The sequence below is a fragment of the Mesitornis unicolor genome, unplaced genomic scaffold (assembly GCF_000695765.1).
Source record: "Mesitornis unicolor isolate BGI_N332 unplaced genomic scaffold, ASM69576v1 scaffold13500, whole genome shotgun sequence".
Classification (NCBI taxonomy): domain Eukaryota; kingdom Metazoa; phylum Chordata; class Aves; order Mesitornithiformes; family Mesitornithidae; genus Mesitornis; species Mesitornis unicolor.
The window spans coordinates 38447-44971 of NW_010160344.1; positions in this window are offsets into that span (position 1 = coordinate 38447).

Genomic DNA, 6525 nt, shown 5'->3' on the forward strand with positions numbered 1-6525 from the left:
TACCAGTGTCACTGTGCCTGTGACAGCAAGTCATTTGGGCTTCTCTGAGCCTCTAAGGGAGATTTCATGATCTACAACTTCTTTCAGGAAAATAATTAAGATAAAAAAAGTAACACTGTCCTGTAGAAAACTGAAATCTTATTCAACTCTCTTAGCAATCATGCTCTTATAAAGTGCACTCTCAGGAAAGTGAAGTTTACAGAGAAACCCTCCTTGCTCTCTAAAGAAAAATTGCTTCTCATCTGTCCTACATCACTGAAATAACCAAAAAGTACAAAATAAATGAGTCAGGTTATGCCCAGACTCATTCTACTTACATCTATGTTGTTTCTGTTAATTACTTCTACTTGGAAATTCTATTTAAGTGTAGGTTTCCACTGTGCTTTTGTTGCAGACAGGTCATGCTGTGACAATACTAACCAAAAGAGATGGCATTTTGAGCAAAGCATGGCAAAGAAAGCAAATGGAGAAATGAAGAAACGGGCTTAAGGCTGCTGACATTGCTGGGCTTAGGTGTTAAGTCTCATAAATATTTGCCCAGTTCTGCACTCCACCTGTTCATCGGGAGTTGCCTACACCAAGGCTGAGGCTGGTCAAAACCAACACTGACGTGTCTACTAAAAAGAACATCAGAAAAAAAGAAAATTATTAACTAAAGACAACACTGAAAGATCTACAGAAAAGTTTGCTTGCATCTCTGAACATAGAATAGAGATTTGCTTGAGATTTTTCTCTCTCTTTGGAACAGGTTTCAGGTGCTGGAATCCAGCAAAACCGATAATCTTGTGAACAACTCTTTGTGGAAAGTTGTTTCTTTCTAGCTGAAATTCACACTCCATTTTTTAAAACGAATATAGGAATATTTGCAATGCAATTAGTTTTACCCAGCTGTGACTGTTCAGCAAATCCTGAGTGGATCTTCTGCTCATTGAGCGAGCTTCACCACACTGTATCAGTCATGGTGGGATGGTGAAGTAGACAGGAGAGCAGAGCAGCAGGATGGAGGAGGGAAGAAGAGCACTCCTGTTTGCAGTCTCATGAAGTACATACCAGTCCTCTGCAGTTCTGCTGCGGTGGGAGCATAAGCCATGAAGGTGTCTGGATTTGCTGTTGTGTTGGACATTACTTTCCTACAGCTGTGTAAATTAATTCAATGTGCAGCTTGCTGTTTACCTTGGGTTTTTGTGAGTTTTTTTTAAGTCCATGACTGAAGAGACAGCAGAGCTTGGATCACTAACCACATTGTTCAGTGGCAATGCAAAAGGCCAAGAAGGGCAGTGCTGGAGATGATGATCTCTTGAGGAAAGACATTGATATGGCATAACATGAAACTAGTACTGCCTTGGTTGGTGCAATCCATCCTTGTTTACAGTGCAAGTGTGAGGTTTTTAAATATCAGTGTTGGGTGTGACAAAGATCGCATATATTTATCATGGCTTAATAGCAACTTAGGCAAGAATATGATGCAAATTTATGTAAGTGCAGATGCATGAATTTGCTGTATATAGCACTGATGATTTTCTGGAAGATAATTCAACAAATAAAAAAAGTAACTGAAAAGGAAAAAATCCCCTTTGATCTAAGAGTTTCTTGCTGCTTATATTGCCTCGAAACATTATTTTACTCATTGTGAAATCTCTTGTCTGAATGACATAGCATCTCTCCCTCAGAGGGTGTGTGAGGCAGTGTGCCCTAGGGGCGGAAGTCCACAACTGAAGCCCACTGAGCGTTATGGTAGCTCTTGGGCAGAGCCCCACAAGGCTCAAAAGCATACCCTGCTGCCAGCCCTACTGCCATGTCTGCATTGGCCTTCAGCCATTGAACAAGCCAAACACTGTCCCAGTGGTCACCAGTGCGGGGTTGAGGGCTGACACAGTGGCCAAAGGACAGACATTGGCCCTGTCACTGTCATGGTCCCACTGGAGGGGACTCATTGACAGATCCTGGCAGGAGATAGAAGGCCTCGGGGCAGGACAAGAGTGCCATAGGCTTCATGAAGCAGTTCCTGGCTGAAAAGGCATCCTCTCTTGGTGGTGTGGGAGGAGGGAGAAGAAAGCAAAGCTTGATCCCACAGGCCAGGGCCTTCACCAGGGAGAGGAGCCTGCCAGGCTGCCTTGTGGCTTACTAGCCCCTGGTAACCATGAGGGACCCTGGCAAGTTGGAAACGGTGGTGGTGGGACACCTGTCTCACATGGGAGTCAACACAGCCTCCCAGCTGCTGCCTTGTGGGAGGCAAAAATGCTCATTGGAAATGATGCTAAAAGGTAGAAAATGTATCCATGATTCCTGTCAGTGAGAAGCGTCACAAAGGGAAAAGGAACATCCTGTGTGTGTGAGACCAAAACGGTGATTCGGGTATGAATTGTGCTGATGTCAGAGTCTTGTGAAAAATCTCATGTGAGATACAACATAGATATTGACTGTCATGAATGGTCACCCTGCTTCTGGGGGAAACAGGGGTGAAGGGTAGGACAGGCTTCCAAGGGACTGCTGAGCAGGTAGAGCCACAGCTCCAACCCATGGGATTCTGGCTTTCTTACTCTAATTTTGAGGGCAGCTGAAATGGAAGTATAGGTTGTTAAAAATTTAATTTACATTCAATACCTCCTTACTGGTTTTTGTGAAATCTACTCTTAGGTCAAAAAGAAAGACTAATTCACAGTGAACAACACTGCTCAGTGTTCATCCATGGGCAACCGTAATGGCAGGCTGGCCAGCAAATCTTGCTGATGGGCCCTCAGATATCCTGTCTTTTCTTCTGTGACCAAGTCAGCAAAGCTGAGAGGTGAGCTGGAATTGGTGGTGGGAGATTAGGGCATGAAAAGAACACAGACTTACAGGTACCCGGGTGTTATCTTCAATGTCTATAGGGTGAATTTTCAGAGATTGCTATGGATGCTGCTTTTTATTATTTTTTTTCATGTTGTGGTAGCTGTGCAGTATACTGCATAGCAAATGCATCTTGACATTTTCTTTTTTTGTTTTATATATTCCATCTGTTATTTTTGAAGAAAAAAAGACTTGATTTTATACAGGTCCTCATTTCCTACCATATCTAAGCAGAGAAATATACATACTGTGTCATGTCGTTTCATATACACAGAAGATGTGGCTAATAAGCTCTGAAAAGACAATTCTTATTGTCCTCCAACTGAAGCCTGTGGCTTGGTCGTGGCATTGGCTGCATGTGCAATGTCTGCTTGTTAGTGGGTTGCAGTCTGCAATTAGTGGCTCCATGGTGGCCCTTCTTGACACTAACCGTTCAAGCAGTTCGGAAGGAGGTAAGTAATCAGTGTACAGTGTTAAATAGAGTCATAATACCTCAGTGCAGAGGTAGGTATGAGATGATATGTGTTTTCTGACACATACCATCTTAGAAACAGACCAGATTTATTAATTGGCTACCCATAAAAAGTAGCAACTTTCTTGTTATTCAAACTTCATGTGCTATGTTTTCTATTTATATATTAATTTTCTGAGAAGAGTAGACACTATAAGCTGGTGAGCCTGCAAGAGAGCTACAGTGGACACAGGAAATCAAAGTCATTTGGGCCTTGCTACTAGCAAGAAAATGCAGAGGAAAGAAAATAGAAATTATGTGCAAAGACACATAACAGTTGGAGACGATGAAAGGAAACTGAAGAGAAATAGGAAAAAAACAGTCCGTGGAGAAACATTTTTGTGATAGAAGGTTATTTATAATGATTAAGTACGTAACAGGTATAACTTTGATTTTATTATTTAGAACAAACTCTGCTTTGTATCTTTGTAGGTCAATCTCATTGACTAGAAATGTGAAAATTTGGGGGGTTTTTGCTACAGTAGTAGCAAGAAGATGGTACTTGAAGATTTCAGAATTTGAACTGAATTGGAAAACATAGATTTAGATCAAGCAAAAATGATAACATTTTCAAAACGTCAAAACAGTATGTCTCATGAAACATCTAAAATGTTTTGACATATCCGGTTCATTTTCAGATACTATAATAAAAACCAAGGAACTTATTTCACAAAACCACTGAAAAAGGCTCATAACCTGTTTTTTATGCTGCTGTAAATCAGGGTATTCCTTCCTATCACCTCCTGTCACCACTTGTGGGTTAGGAGCTCATGCCCTCTTTGAAGCAGTCTATGCAAAGTGCAGCTCCAAAAACAAATAAAAAAGTAAGATGTTTCACCCTTTAATTGTACTACACCAATAGCTCCTAATGATCTCTGGGCAACATAGTTGCAGGTCTTCAGTCCTTTAGGCTGAAGAGGGAATTAAATGACATATCCTCCCTCTACTGTGGGTGAATGACATGAGACCTGGTGGTAGTGATGTGACCACCAAGAAAGGAGTTGTTCTCTAGGCAGCTTTGAGCATAGTTAAGTTCCTTTTATGATAAGTTCCTTAAAACAAATTCTCCATTTTTGGTTGAATGAAGTCCATTATCTAACCTGAGTTGACAAGTGTCTGTGTTTTATTTAGTCAAGAAAACAAAACCTATTCATTAAAAAGTTACTTTGATGGCAAATGTTCTCATCCATCAAGTCAGGTTACCTTTCTATACAAACTGAAAAATCTGTTGCTTGTACAATTTTCTAGCTTATATCCACAGTCAGTTTTCTTTGGATTGATGTTATTATGTAACTCGACTCTATATCCTGATGCATCATTCATATTTTTAGTGAAATCATCATCTTCCATTTATTTTCATTGCCTTTTTATTATAAATACATACTGAATTACTGCCCTATGAATTCGATCTATAAACTGAGCCAAACCATTCTAATTAATATTCTTCTATAAAAAAATTTGAAGCTCTTATTCAATTTTAGTATAGCTTTGTCATTCCTAGACATTTATTTTAGTTAGTACAAATTAATTTAATGATACATATTTTAACTGTAGTAACTGGAATTTATTTATAAACTTGTGATTCATTGAAGATTAGGGGAAGTAGAGAACACTCAGCTCCTTCCATAAGTAACAATGGCTGAAGACTGAAGTAAGATATTTTCTTCAAAATAGAATGTATCTATGATCTTGAATTAAGCCAAACATAGGCAGCCCTGATGATTCAGTACAAAACATGGTCATTTTATTTGTGAAGAACTTGTGCTTAGTCCTATCCAGTGATTAGGAATTATAAAGGAAAAAAAATATCTCATTACAAGAAAATTGGTGATATTTTTTTTGTTTCTTAGCCTGGATTGGATGATCCAGCTATGGGCTTGTTGTGATTTCTGGTCCCATTTCTGAAAAATTTTGAAGAGATATGGAGCCATTAAAGTAGTTGCAACTGGAACTCTACTTGCTATCCTTGATTTTCTTTGTTCATCTTTTGCTAGTATTCAGTTTTTAACCTTTGAATTTCTGATAGGTACCAGATTAAGTTTTGCTTCTAGTCCACTTCATTTGGTTTTTTTTTTTGCTAATATTAAGTATGTTTCTATAGAAACAATTTCTAGGTTCTATATTCCATTAAAAATATGGAATGGAAGAGAAAAAGCAATACTAAGATACAGAAAATGTGCTGTTTGTTAGAATGCATGAATGTTGTGTATTTATGGTAGATGGTTTGATTTCTAAGAGACATCCATTTATGGAAGTTAAAATAGTCTTACCAATGCATTCTAAATGAATTAGAATGTACTGGAATCACCTGTCTCATAACATTTTAATAGGAAAATGTAAACACTTTTGTATTTTATAACAAAGTTATATGATTTAATGATACAGTATGGTTCCACAAAGAGGGAAAAGCATGTATAGTGCCACACAAACTGCATTTCTTTTGTCTGAAACAATTGATTACATTATAAGAGAATACTGAATGTCAATTTCTTATGCATTTCAGAGTCTGAAATATTCACTAAGAGTGAAAATGCTCGAGAGAGGTGAAGACCAAGTTTTGATACAGCACAGGTAGAAAGAAATTATTGGCAGAGAATACAAAAAGTTCCGTATTTTGCTGTTCTATTATATAGTGTCTGATCTCTGATAAGGTAATGGTTATTTGGTGAGGAACAGATTAAATTAAGGTGAGAGAGGTTTTATTTTTTTGCCCTTTAAGTGAAAATATATTTTTGTGTAAATATTACTCCCAAATACTGCAGAAATGATCACAGCAGTTTTATGTAAATTTTATGCATTCATAACAAAACCTAAAGTAGCTGTTTTTAAGGACAACGAGAGAAAAAGCTAAAATAAAGGCAAACAAAGGGCCCAGTCTGGACTGAAGTACAAAATCCAAGTTACAGACATTCTTAGAGCTTTGAAAAGACCCTTGCAGCAAACCGCAAAGCCGCAGCTCTTTGAAGGAGTCTGTCTGGACACTGTGGTTGTAAAGAGTCTGTGAGCTTTCTGTCACTGCCTTTGATCATCTGAGAAAAAATAGTGTTTATTCTTTGGGCTAAAAAAGCAGGTTTTTAGGACACCTTCTTGACTTCAGTTTCTCTGCCAACTTCTACCTCACAAGAGAACAGGGCAAGCAGGCAGGGTGCTGAGAGCCAGACTGGCCCACCAGGCGCTGGGAGGAG